Genomic DNA, 15,533 nt, shown 5'->3' on the forward strand with positions numbered 1-15,533 from the left:
CATGTTCTACCCAAAAAGATAAGATATAGTTCCCTGTGCTATACAGCAGTACCTGAGACTACAGCAAAGGATCAACATCTATCTCAGGTTAAATCCAAGAAGGAAGAATCAAATAGATACTTCTTGAGGAACTATGATACTAGAGAATTTCTCTTGTTCTTAGCACTGACCTGGCTTTCATAGGGTATCTACGAAGTTAATAAAATGCTACATGAAAAATAAATGAATGAAGAAAAGGTGTCAATCTAAGAAGAAATAATTTCAATAAACAGGATCTTTAAAGAAATAGTTCTTCAAATAAGAAATAAATTGCAAAAGAGATAATTTAGATAATAAGAAAATAAAGCAGGAGGAAACCAATAAAATCTGTATATGTAGAAATAAAGGCAAGTATAGTTAAAATTGAGGAGGCAAAATATAAAACTGGCTATGAAAGTGAATGTGGCATAATGTTCTTTTTAATCCTTTGATCAGATTAACAATAACTTTTCTTTATTCTGTGTACTCCGAAAGACTGAGATCTAAGGAGGCAGATTCAGTAAGGGCAAAGCAGCTACAAGTCACTGGGAAAAAATAAAAAGAGTAAGACAGATCTTGATTGGCCTAAGAATGTGTTCCTCAAAGATACACCGCAAAATTCAGGCCCTTCAAAAGAAGTAACAATTATACTACAACATACCTCAAAGGCTGTTGCTTCTAGTAAAATAATTTTAAACCCAGAGAAAACCCCAAAGTAACTAAAGAAAATTATAACTTTATCAGTCTGATAAGTTCTCTGTCAGGACTGATTCATTTGCTATTTATTGTATTTGCTCATGTGCTATTCATTGCTATTTGTACTTTTATCACCATAACTTAGCATTAATTACCACAGCATTAAAATAAAATGCCATTGTAATTCTATATTCAGGGCATAGATGTCTCAAAGTTACATCCATGCTTAGCAATTTGTCTACCCAACAGAAGTCTATTTACACTTTAAATACCTTTCCTATAAATTAATATATTGATTGTTTTAGTTTAATTAATAGAGATATTAAAGTTATCGTCACACTTCTAAAAAATTAGTTAGAAATGTGCCATTCTCTCATCTAATGAGAACCAGAATTTCATCATTAATTGCATCTTGATCTTATAATGAAGAGAGAGAAAACAGTTTGCATTTGGGGAGGAGCATTATCTTTTTCTCACTAGAATACATTCAGTAAATCCTATTCTTTATCTAACCATGTAAAATTATCTTCTCCAATGATTTCTTAATATGACTTAGAACTGATCCTAAAATTAAGTACTACTATAATTTATCTTTGTGTTAATGGCCACCTATTACAAGTGCAAAATATAGAGTTCCCACTGTGGTGCAGTGGGTTAAGAATCTGACTTCAGTGGCTCAGGTTGCTGCAGAGCCAGAGGCAGCATGGGTCACAGATGCAGCTAGATACCTTTCCTGGCCTGGGAACTTCCATATACCGTGGGTATGGCCATAATAAAATAAAATGTAAAATTTAACACATTCACTATTCCTCCTAATGCATTTTTTATCTTGGCCTCTATTCCTTTTGCAAACATGACTGTCAGCATATTTATCTTTTGTCTGGCTCGAATTTAATTCAATATCATAGCTTGACTATCAGATATTGGGGTCTGTATCACAATACTTCTTGTTAATTGAGGCTTTCCTTTGGTGAGTGGCCCCTGGGCTGCTCCATAACCCTTGGACTGGGAAAACCCAAGACCACTGTGTCACAGATACATGTCAGCTGGGCCAAGAGTCCAGATCTAAAATAATATGAATAGCAAACTCAGCAACTCCAGACTGATAATCCACCCACTATCTAAAAGCATTCTATTATGAAAACATTAGCCACCTCTCATTTGTCTGTTGGTAATTATCAAACTGTGGAGTAGGAAAGAATCACCAAGATGCACTGCCAGAAGTTCTGACACATAGGTCTGTGGGTAAGGTCCAGGAGCTGCATTTTTACCAATGAGTCGTGTAATGCCAACACAGATGATTAACGCTCAGCACATAGAGAAATATCCTGATACTTTAGAAGCTAAAGAGTTTTTACTGGAATAAATCCATTTTATGAGAATGTGCAAATGAATCGTAATTTGCACAGTTTGATCATGTTTCTCAAGGATCAGAATAGGCTAATAGGAAGATCTGCAGAAGGGCATGTGGTCCTGAGGTGAGAAGCAGAGCCTCTGGACCTGAAGGGAAGAGCAGATTTCAAAAACCTTTTCATAAATGCCCCTCCCTTCTCCATTTAAGTTGCATGGACCTTTCTGAAACTAGTTTTAAACCCCCAAACTTTCAAGAAGTGACGCTTGTTTGTGACTCTAACTTTTGCAAGTAATTTTGAGGATACAAAATATGTTTAAAGCTTTTAAGTATTGGTAATATTAATTGAAAAATATTATAGCACTCTACAGCACGTAGTGTGAAGACTTACACCAAGTGTGTGTGAATGCATGCGTCAGTCCTGTCATCTCAGCTTTAAGATGTGTTACCTGCTATGATTTACAGGTACAAGGACCTAAAAAAGAAGACATCACCACTTCACACTCTGAAATGGTCCAATTATATACCTTGTTACCTGTATCAGAAATTGACGATTGCAGAAAAATAAAGGTATAGATCTACAGTTCTATGTTGTTAATTGATTTATGTGTGAATATGCTAAAACAATCCTGATTTTGTTTTAGGATTTCTAATGAGATTGAACTTGAATACTTATTGTTTATTACCTAAAATATTTTAAAGTAAGTTTGAAAATCTACAACTACTTTTCTACTTCCTCTAAAACATAAATAGTCTAGCTATAGGCTAAGTGTATATCCTTACAGAAGTTAAAAGTTTTCTTACAGTCCAGATAAGTTAAAAGAATAAATACGACTGAGAAGTAAGAAAAAGCAGTTTAGTACATACATAATTATTCATTTAATTTCTGGGAGAAGAGAAAGTACTAGCAATTTTTCCTTTTAAGAACTAAATAGATAAGGATAGCAAATGATGATTTCACTAATACATTCCACAGTGTTTTCTCCAAATAAACCACACATTTTAATGCAAATTGTGTGACAACATATATGTGTGTGTGTGTGTGTGTGTGTGTATATATATATATATATATATATATATAATTACAATATACATGGTCATATTGATTATTTTATATTATTTTATAGACTGTATAGTCTTATATGGACCATTCACTGTTTCTTTCTTAAAATCTAAAGCCAAATTGGTCCCAAACACCAACCAAGACATAAATAAAATAGTTATATGCAAAAAGAATTTTCACTCAAATTATTTAAGAATAAATATTATTAGATATTTTAGAAGCAGTGTTAGGAAAGCAGTAATATTATGATATGTTTTTCTCTCCCTTTTATGAAGGGATTTGACTTCCTGAAGCCCACTGAGCAGGAAAGAGAAATAAAAGAATCAATTACTGCTTAAATGTTCTTTTAAAAAGTCCTTTAAAAAACTGATTTTTCCTTTGTGGAATAATCCTTGAATTCAAAAGAACTAAACAATGAAACTGGCAACATAAAATATAATAATGATTTTAGTAGCAGAAATGGTTCTTTAAAAATACTTACCTATTTAGTGTTTATTTTCATTTACAAGGTTGCATACTTGGATGGCAGGGTAAAAAATATTTGAACTATAAAACCTCACTTTATTTCTTTAAATTTATATTTCTGTCTGCAGTCTGGTATATAACTTTATAAATGTGTAAGTTAGATTTATGTGATTTCTGTCTTTGTGGTCAACGTTCTATTGATCCTCTTTTGTAACATAAAAAAATCAGTCACTCTGAGAACTTTTACTTATTGAATACCATTCTATGTTTATTAGGCTATACATTTTCCTATTCTCATATATCCAATTAATTCACTATGCACTTGATAGCATTGAGCAAATAACTGTTGAATGAAAAACATGGGGGGGAATTAGTATTCTCACATAAAGGAAATAAGATTAATATAAAAGAAATATTCGAGTAAAAAAAGTCAAAATATTTAATAATATTTAATTATTTAATTATAATATATTATAATTTTATCAATATAAAGGCTTTTTCACTGAATTAGCCAGAGTTTCAGAGTGGACATATGAAAATTTCATTTGAGAAGTTATTAAAAGAGAGAGAAGCACAGTTTTTACAGAGAATGATGAGGAAATGCAAACAAAGGCTATGGGGGCATGATAATTTGAGATGACCCACTGCAGACATAGTGATATTAAAACTTTGGTTGTCAAATGTAGGGATTCAAATGTGATCAGGCCTTGTCTGGAAGGAGCAAAATTAAGATCTAAAGTAAAACAAGAAACTGGGAGTTCTCATCATGGCTCGGGTTAACGAACCCAACTAGTGTCCATGAAGACACAGGTTCAATCCTTGGCCTTACTCAGTGGTTTAAGGATCCAGCATTGTCGTGAACTGTGGCAGTTTGCAGATATGGCTCAATCCCAAGTTGCTGTGGCTGTGGCGTAGGCCAGCAGCTGAAGCTCCGATTCCACCCCTAGCCCTGGAAATTCCATATGCCATGGGTGCAGCCCTAAAAAGACAAAAGACAAAATAAATAAATAAATAAAGTAAAGCAAGAAATAAAGGCAGCTGAATAAATGGGAAGCACGTTTGGGAAAAGAATTGGAAAGAAGGATTTTATGTCATCTTGAAATTGAGCAGAAAAACACATCATTTTTGGTGTTAGAACTGGACAGCCCATGGCCCATAACGTGAACTTAAAAGAATGTTGCAGTGGTGAAATTAGGTATGGTGTGGTGGACAGAGTGAATTGGAACATGCGTTCTACCTTCTTTCTAATGTGTTATATTTTCCAGACTCTCTATAGGAGGGTCTAGATATGATCTGAGTTCAAATAATCAGAGGCATTCACATAAGATTTGGAGGCAAAAGCAAGGTAGAATGATGCTTCCACTGTATCTTCTATTTTTCTAGCAAGCATGGTTATGACATTGGAATTTTCTGTGGGAGCATTAACAGAAGTCCCAATGTTAAGTTACTAACTTCACAGGTCTTTAGAGGTAAGGTATAGGATATTCATTTTGGCACATTTCCTCCTCTGGTGAGAATATATAATTTCAAATTTCAGGGTGAGTCCTCTTGTTTAAAAAAAAAATCCTTATTTTGCTCACAATTTTGGCCTCTTCTGCATTAGATGCCTTAATATCAGAAAAAGAAAATGCTTCTATAAGATGACACCTAGAGATAGAGCAAGAAGTTGAGACAGTGATGGGGTCATCTAGGGACTCCTTATGACCTAAAAGTAATAGGAGAAAAAAAGAGTTTTCTCTCTTGGATAGGAAGATTAATGTTGATTTTAAGGGGACATAGGACTATTTTTAAAAGGTATTTCAGGGAAGATTGCATATGTGTCTGGAATGGAAGGGATATTTGAGATGTGCTCTTATAATATAAATTCCCATATCCTGAGGCAAAAGTGCAGGTACAATTCCAGCAATCCAAGACAGGCATGACCACTGATGACTCACGCCTAACAGGAATAAAAGTTTACTTTAAGCCACCTATCATTTAACTCCAGACTGCTGAGGCCAATGAAGGCATAAAATTTAGAGTAGAAAAAAAGATGCTATAAATAAAAATATGGTCTTATGGCCATTTGCAGAAGCAAAGCTTCAAGCAGCCTCTCGTTCTTTATGTATTTATTTCTATGTAAACACATTTCCTCCCTTTTTTTTTTTTTACTCCATTTCTCTCATTATATATTTGGGTTTTTTTCTGGATAACTTTTTAAGATATGTAAATGGAGAGGTTAGTGAACCTAAGGAAGGTACATCACTGCAGGAAGAATTCTGTGACTAACAGAAGTTTGGGTGTCTTCTCTTGGGGACAGTATAAGTGTGTTTTTATTTATACAGGGAAATAGTTGCATTTGAAGTGGGGGAAATCAGTTGCTGCTGTTGCTGCTGTTTAGAAATTTATGTGTGGGAAGGTAAGTGTGAATGGTCAAGGCACAGACAACGGATGGATTCTGGGAGTTGGTGTGCATCGCTGCTCAGTATCTATTTACCTTCTTTCTAGTATCCTTTCTTACACTTCTGAGGTTGAGAAGTCAAAATATAAATGTCTAAGTCTCTTTGACAGACAGGGCTCATAAAAGTAGTCCAGATTCGAACAGTTAGTCAAAGTCATGTGGCATTTGGAAGGGAAAGAATTGTGGAGATCACGGGCCTACAATTTCTATTGGTTATCACAGTTATAAAGGTCCTTCTCCAACAGGATGTGCAGGGATCATAATTAATTTGTGAATACTGAAAGGGCTCAGGACATCCATTTCTGCCTATGCCAATATATAGTTATAATGTGGCTAGTTTCCCAACCTAAGGATTGCAACAGGTAAAATAATACATTTCTGTACCCTATGACTGAATGACAGTGCCATTGGTTCTTTTTTTTTTTTTTTTTTTTTTTGTCTTTTGTCGTTTTAGGGCCGCATCCACAGCATTTGGAGGTTCCCAGGCTAGGGGTCGAATCAGAGCTGTAGCTTCTGGCCTACACAGCCACAGCAAAGCCAGATCCAATCCACGTTTGCAATCTACACCTCAGCTCACGGCAACGCCAGATCCTTAACCCACTGAGCAAGGCCAGGGGCGAAACCTGCAACCTCATGGTTCCACTCCTCCATGACAGGAACTCCCATAGGGGGAGTTAACTAGAGATTTGCCTGATGATTTACTTCTGTGATATTGGAGTCTACCCTCCAGGCTTTCCAATAAGTTTGTATGGACTAAATTCTTATTAAATTCTTTCCTCTTCAAAAGAGACATTTCACTTATCTACAATTTAACCCTGATTCAAACAGATGGTATACTGAGAAAGAAACATGATAAATGAAATTAAACCATTCTGAGTGATGAAAATACTTTCTCCTTGAGCATAACGTTAACTGGAGACAATTTTTTTTTTAGTTTGGACCATCAGCTTTATTTTATTTATTTATTTGTTTGTCTTTTTGGGGCTGCACCCACAGCATATGGAGGTTCCCAGGCTAGGGGGTCTAATGGGAGCTATAGCTGCTGACCTATGCCAGAGCCACACAATGCCAGATCCGAGCTGCATCTGCAACAACCTACACCACAGCTCACGGCAACGCCAGATCCTTAACCCACTGAGAAAGGCCAGGGATAGAACCCACAACCTTATGGTTCCTAGTTGAATTCATTTACGCTGCACCATGTCAGGAACTCCCATCAGCTCTATTTATTATACCACACATGCATTTTTATTTGAATTTCATGTTAGTTTAATAGTTACAGTTGGTTACTTGCCACTTATATGCGTCTAATAAACTATATATTTATCAACAAATTTTGACACCTGAAAAGCAATGATACATATCCATATGGATGTTTTCATAGTATAGAAAAGATGTATGTCATACAGTTGATAAAAACTCACAGTTTAGGAGAAAATGTCCATATCTGTAAACCAAAAGAAAACTCATAATTAGGTTCAGCTCAGATCAAGCATTAAATATTTATATATTGATTTAATTTTTGCCATAATCTCTAATTATTTTATAATTCAGACCAAGATATTTAAAAATACAGACATGGAGATGCAGTCATAGGTCATGTACATTTCTAAAATAGTGGCTGATTACAAAGACCCAATCCACAGTTCACTCAAAAGAGCAAATGTCTGCTTGATCTGAAAGCTAATTATGTAGTATAGATTTTGTCTGAATCTTCAGCTTCATTTCTTTACTTCTCAAACATGACAAAAACTTGGAATTGTGCAATATTCATGTAATGCTGTGGTGCATAGAATCACAGGTATTTGAGCAACTTGGTTGGGTGGAGTATGTGTTAACTTTATTCAGCTTTGTAAACCTTACCTGTAAAAGATTGGCTTTCAGAATTAAATAAGAATAGAGGGATTTCCCATTGTGGCTTAGTGATAACAACCCTCAATAGAATCCATGAGGACGCAGCTTCGATCCTTACTCAGTGTGTTAAAGATCCGGCGTTGCTGTGAGCTGTGGCATAGGTCACAGATGCAGCTCAGATTCCATGTTGATGTGGTATGGCTTAGGCCAGCAGCTGCAGCTCTAATTTGACCCCTAGCCTGGGAACTTCCATATGCCATAAGTGTGGCCCTAAAAAGCAACTAAAATAAAATAAAATAAAATGGGAAAGAAGTGAATATCCATCTTCAGTTGCAATTCAGAATCCATTTTCCACAAATTGTGAAGACCTATATTACTGGTAATTTTAGCATAGAAAAAATTCCGGTCAGTATATGTTGTGTACATTTAAAGACAATCCACCACTGCCCCCCATAGTGCCCCCAAGGCCCAACAACTCTGTCTCCACAGTGCTACTTCAATGGCCCCACCCAAAAACATATAATTCTAGAAATGTATAGACTTCTAAGACTGAATCAGGAAAAAATAGAAAATCTAAATAGACTGATTACTAGAAAGGAGACTATATTAATATTTTTTAAAAAATCCTAACAAACAAATGGCCTCACTGGTTAATTCTACCAAACATTCAAAAAATACCATCTTTCTCGAACTCTTCCAAAAAACAGAAGAGGAAAGAACTCTTACAAGCTCCTTTTATGAGGCCAACTGCTACCGAAACTAGACAAAGACACCAAAAAAGAGAAAATTATAAACCAATCTTACTGATGAAATAGATGAAGAAATTCTCAACAAAATATTAGCAAACAGAATTCAATATGCATTAAAAGGCTAATATACCATGATCAAGTGAGATTTATTCCAGGGGTGCAAAGATGGTTCAACATCTGCAAGTCACTTGTAATATACCACATTAACAAATTAAAAATAAAAATCATATGATCACCTCAATAAATGCAGAAAAAGCAATTGATAACTTTTTTTTTTTTAGGGCTGCACCTGCAGCATATGGAAGTTCTCTGGCTAGGGTTGAATCAGAGATATAGATTCACCATATCCACATAGCCACAGCAACATGGGATCTGAGCCACATCTGCGACTTACACCACAGCTCACAGCAATGCTGGATCCTTAACCCACTGAGTGAGGCCAGAGATCAAACCCACATCCTCCTGGATACTAATTAGGTTCTTCATCTGGTAAGCCATGACAGCAACTCCATCGACTGACAACATTTAACATCTGTTTATGATTAAAACTCTTAACAAAGTGAATATAGACAGAAGATACCCCAACATAATTAAAGCCATATACGACAAGCCCACAGCTAATATACTCAATGGTAAAAAGATGACAGCTTTTTCCTTAAGATTAGGAACAAGACAATGCTGTCCATTCTTGACACTTTTACTTAGCATACAATTGAAAGTCCAAGCTAGAACAATTAGTCGGGAAACAAAAAATAAAAGGCATCAAAATTGGACAGGAAGAAGTAAAACTATAAATATTTGCAATCAACATAACTTTATATACAAAAAAACAACAAGACTCCACCAAAAATCTGTTAGAACTAATGAATGAACTGCATTCACTTATTTCATACAGCAAAGTTTCAGGGTACAAAATCAATATACAGAAATCTATTGCATTTCAATATACTAACAATGAATTATCAAAAAATGAAAGAAAATGAAGAAGACACAAAATGGAATGATTGTCCATTATAATCAAGACAGTATGGTATTGGCATAAAAACAAGCACATAGATCATTGTAATGAATCAAGAATCCAGAAGTAACCTCAAGCATATACGGTCATTTAATTTGACAAAAGAGACAAGGACATACCACTGACCAAAAGATAATCTATTCAATAGATGATGTTGGGAAAACTGGACCACTATCTTTGCCCATGCATAAAAATTAACTCAAAATACATTAAAGACTTCAAATTATAAAACCCCCAGAAGAAAAGATGGGCAGTAAACTCATTGACATTGATCATCATGCTATTTTTTAATCTGACTCCAAAGCAATCACAGTGAAAGCAAGAAAGCAAGAGAGAGAAGGAAAGAAAGAAAAGTGAGAGTAGGTCAAACTAAAAATCTTCTGCATAGTGAAGGAAATCATCAACAAAGTAAAATGATGGCCTACTGAGTGGAAGAAGTTATTTGCAAATATCTAAAGTCTATAAAAATATTCACCCAGCTCAGCATCAAAAAAAAAGAAAAAAAATTCAGGAGTTTGCATCGTGGCTCAGTGGGTAATGAACCTGACTAGAAACCATGAGTTTTCAGGTTCCATTTCTGGCCTCACTCAGTGGGTTAAGGATCCGGCATTGCCGTGAGCTGTGGTGTAGGTCGCAGACGCAGCTCAGATCCCCCATTGCTGTGGCTGTGGCGTAGGCTGGCAGCTACAGCTCCAATCCAACCCCTAGCCTGGGAACCTCCATATACTGTGAGTGCAGCCCTAAAAAGACAAAAGACAAAAAAGAAAATTTTCAATTTAAAAAATGGACAGAAGATCTGAATAAATATCTTTCCAAAGAAGACATACCAACACATGCAAAGATTCTCAAGATCTCTAGTCATCAGGGACACATAAATCAAAACCACAATGAGATATTACTTCATACCTGTCAAAATGGCTATTATTAAAAATACAAGAGGTAACAGTGTTGGCTAGGATGTAGAGACAAGAGAGCTGTAATGTGCCGTTGTTTGGAATATAAATTGGTATCATCACTGCAGAAAAAGATATTAAAAAGATATTAAAAAGATACCATATGATCCAGCAATTCTGAGTCTGGTTATTTATTATAAGTAAACAAAAACACTAATTTGGAAAGATATATGTACCCTTATATTGATTGCAGCATTATTTACATAGCCTAGATGTAGAAGAAACTAAATGCCCAAAAACAGATGAATCAACAAAGAAGCTGTGGTACATATATGAAATATACAATGGAATATTACTCTGCCACACAGAAAAATAAACTCTTGCCATTTTTAACAACATGGATGGACCTTGGGGGTACTATGCTTAGTTAAATAAGAGAGAGAAAGACAAATACCATATGACTTCACTTATATGTGGGATCTAAAACAGTAAAACCAAAACAAACTAAACCAGACTAAACTCACTGATACAGAGAGTGGACTGGTGGTTGCCAGAGAGATGGGTCATTGCGTGGTGAGCAAAATAGGTGAAGGGAATTAAGAGGTACAAACTTAATAGCTGTAAAATAAACATGTCTTGGGGATGTAATGTACAGCGTGGTGACTGTAGTCAGTAATATCATATTGAATATTTGAAAGTTGCTGAGAAAATTAATCTTAAAAGTTCTTATCACAAGAAAAAAATTGTAACTGTGTGGTGACAGACTGATTGCGGTGATCATTTCACAACATATACGAATTTTGAATCATTGTACATCTAAAACTAATATAATGTATGCCAATCATACTTAAATAAAGGAAAAGAAAGAAAAATATTTTCTAAAGCGCTGACTTGCTGGTTCTCAAAGAGTTAATAAGAAAATTCAAACTTCCAAGAAAAAAATCATTTCTAGTATGTTATTCACTTAATTTTTGACATTTCTACATCCCTCAAAACCTTAAAATAAATTGAATCTTAAATAATATTGAAAACATCCATATAAAAGGTCAGCATAATGGTAAGAAAAAAGAAAAGTTAGCCAACATCATAACTGCAGGATGTTTTCCATCTTTCCCATAAGATCTAATGTGCATTGTCCTCTGTAGCTATTTAGAATTGCAAATAACGATTGATATATTCAGTCTTGCTTTAATTTATGTAAAGCTGACTTCCTTTTCCTGTCTTTAGGGAGGACAGGCTCATACATATGTTTGAAAAACAGCAGTTTCTTTAATATTTAATTATAGGTACAAATCTGTCCTTTGAGCCAGGCAAAACACTTGTGAAAGATTAAAGGGTTAATACATTATTTATCAAGTTGATTTTCTCTTTTGTTATGGGTTGCTAGAAATATAACATAAGAAAAATGCTATAATTTCAAAAAGGGTGAAAAGCAATCAGAATATGTCTTTAAAATAGAAAAATAAAATATCTTTATATAAATAGAAGTTGAAAAGTTTCCTCCAAAAAGCTAACCCACAGACACAAAATAATTAAATTTTGCATTAGTGAAAAAAGGGATCATTAGAAGACAATTTAAACATGATGGCTCCAGGGACTGTCCCTTTGCCCAAAGCTTTGTTTCCTTTTCAGAGGTTTCTGGCAGCTTATAGGATAGAAGTAAATTTTATGATAAAATTACTTCTAAATATCTTGGAGCAAACAGTACTCACTGTGACTCCATGTTTTCTCATCCCTCTGTGTCCACAGACAGCAGGAAATCCTCTTGTTGACTAAGGCAGTGTTTGATAATAACCTTTCTCTCCTTGTTATGTTACTTGGAGTGCTCATCATTTGAGAGCTATAATGTGTTGGGAATCTCCTACAGTCCACTTCAATTGCCAGGCACCATACCTTCCATACTCTCTCTGCACGCCATTTTTTAAAATCCAACTTTCCAGCTGAGTAGATTGAGGCACACACTATTTTCTGAGTATCCCATGAATTTCACATATGGAATTGGCAACAAAATATGTGCTGACCTGTCCACCCTCCCACCATTCCCTGCATATAGTCATACAGAATGAGAAAAACTTTTTATACTTGGTATTTTCCTCCTTTATCCAAAGTGCTTCCAAACATTTCAGAAAGTTAAATAACATACTCAAAAGAGAAAATAAAATTGAAACTAGGAGCCAAAGTAGCATATACTTCCAGGAAGAGCAACATCTTTTAATATGAGATTTTAAACGAGATTAAGAGTAAGTAAACAGAGAAGTGCTTTGGAGGCATTTAAGTTTTGGCACTAAATATGCTGTAATTATCTGAATAGTTATGTGGCAATTCAGTTTCTGGTTAACTGGTCAAAAGGATAATGCTACTGAAAAAGACATATCTAGAGTCTCTTAGGGTAACAAATTATAATTTTGAACTAGATTCTGAAGTAAAGACATGGCTAATATATGGCATTCCTAAAGTTTCCACATGTAACCATTTGTCCATACCCCTTGTGGGAAATAGGCAAGATTTGTTCTGAATTCCTCCTCAGTTTCACATAAACATACAAAATACATAAAAATAAACACACGACATATGCACATATTCACACACACACACACACCTAGACACACACACAAATGCATACCTTTGACCACAGTTAAGAATGCAAGAAAAGAAATAAAAAGCATGCAAACTAGAAAGGAAAGAATAAAATGGTTCTAATTTGCAGATGGTATAATTGTCTATGTAGAAAAACTCATAGAAGCTACAAGAATCTTCTGAAACTTAGAAGTGAATTTAGTAAGGTCACAGAGTAAAGATCAACATGAAAGGGAAATTTTACTCTTATATGCTAGCAAGGAGCAAATAGAATCTGAAATTTAAAAACCAAAACCCATTTAAAACAGCATCCACTCCAAAAATAAAATATTTAGGTGTATACTTACTATACGGAAAAATACAGAACACCAATGAAAAGAAACCACAGAATATATAAACGAATGGAGAGATATTGCATGTGCACAGATTAGAAGGCTCAATATTGTTAAGATGTCAGTTCTCCCCAGTTTTGTCTATTGATTCAATGTAATCCCTGTCAAAACCCCAACAAGCTTTTTTTGTTTATATCAATAAGCTGATTCTAAAATATATATAAAAAGGCAAAGTACTAAAACAACCAAAACAATTCTGGAAAAGAACAAAATTGGAACACTCACATTACCTTATTTCAATGTATTAATAAGACCACAGTAGTATAGATGGTGTGGTATTGGCAAAAGTATAGACACGTAAATCAATGGAACAAAATAAAGAGCCAACAAAAATATAGTCAATGGATTTTTGGCAAAGGGTGAAATGTAATTCAGTGGAGAAAGGATAGATTCTCAACAAACGTTGCTGGGAAAATTGGATGTGAAAAAAACAGTGAAAAAAGACACATACTTAACACCTTAAAGTTGGATCAAAATATATCATAGCTCTAAATTAAAATGTAAAATATAAAATTTCTAGAAGATATAGGAAAAATTCTGCATAACCTTGAGTTTGGTGGTAGGTTTTTAGATACAATACCTAAAGTACAATTCATGAAAGAAAAAGATTGAATTGAAAAAAAAATCTTATACTTTATCAAGCTTAAATATTTTTCTCTGTGAAAGACTGATAAAAGAATGAAAAGATAAATCATAGACTGAGAGGAAATGTTTGCAAGTGACATTCCTGATAAATTACTTATATCCAGAAGTCATAAAGAACGCTTACATTTCAGAGTTCCCGTTGTGGCCCCCATGATGTTGCAGGTTTGATCTCTGGCCTTGCTCGGTGGGTTAAGGATCGGCATTGCCATGAGCTGTGGTGTAGGTCGCAGACGCAGCTTGGATCCCACATTGCTGTGGCTCTGGCGTAGGCCAGCGGCTACAGCTCTGATTAGACCACTAGCCTGGGAACTTCCATATGCCATGGGAGCGGCCCTAGAAAAGGCAAAAAGACAAAAAAAAAAAAAAAAGCTTACATTTCAATAATAAAAATTTTAAATTCAGTAATTAAAAAGCTAATTTAAAACACCAAATCATCTGGACATTTCAGTGAAAATAATATATAGATGGCAAATAAGCACATGAAAAGATGCTCAGCATCATCTGTCATTAAACACATGCAAATCAAAACCACAATGAGATATCACTACACTCTTATTAAAATCACTAAAATCTAAAAAAGTAAGAAATGGTTACTAGGAGTTCCCGTCGTGGCGCAGTGGTTAACGAATCCGACTAGGAACCATGAGGTTGCGGGTTCGGTCCCTGCCCTTGCTCAGTGGGTTAACGATCCGGCGTTGCCGTGAGCTGTGGTGTAGGTTGCAGACGTGGCTCGGATCCCGCGTTGCTGTGGCTCTGGCGTAGGCCGGTGGCTACAGCTCCGATTCGACCCCTAGCCTGGGAACCTCCATATGCCGTGGGAGCGGCCCAAAGAAATAGCAAAAAGACAAAAAAAAAAAAAAAAAGAGAATACTAACTTCTGAGTGTAAAAAAAAAAGAAAAAAGAAGAAATGGTTACTAGGATGTGCAGCAATAGAAACTCTCATTCACTTCTAGTGAAGAAAAAAAATAGTACAGTCTATTTAGAAGGCAATTTGGCAGTTTCTCATTAATTAAACATAGACTTCCCACACAACACAGAAATTGCACTCCTAAGTATTTACCAAATGTTTTATATATTTTGGGTCCACACAAATACATCTATGTGAATGTTTATAGCTTCCATGGCTTAGCAGTAGTAAAGTTTTAGTGTGATTGTGTATCTTTTTTAGGGCAGGTTCGGAAGTGAAAATTTCTGAGTGAGAAGAACCACCCTCAACTACTATTATTGAATACTGAATAACTTTGGAATTAGCTATTGCTGAAGATTTGGTAATGTTTATTAATTAGCTTAAAATGAAAAGGTAAGCAGTGATTTTCCATGAGAAATATACAGAAAGGTAAAATTAATTTGAGGACAACTAACATTTTTTGG

The sequence above is a fragment of the Sus scrofa genome, chromosome 7, assembly GCF_054392235.1.
Source record: "Sus scrofa isolate SSC_HxYL_T2T_F1_AM1 chromosome 7, Sscrofa_HxYL_maternal_Yorkshire_Landrace_v2.0, whole genome shotgun sequence".
Classification (NCBI taxonomy): Eukaryota; Metazoa; Chordata; class Mammalia; order Artiodactyla; family Suidae; genus Sus; species Sus scrofa.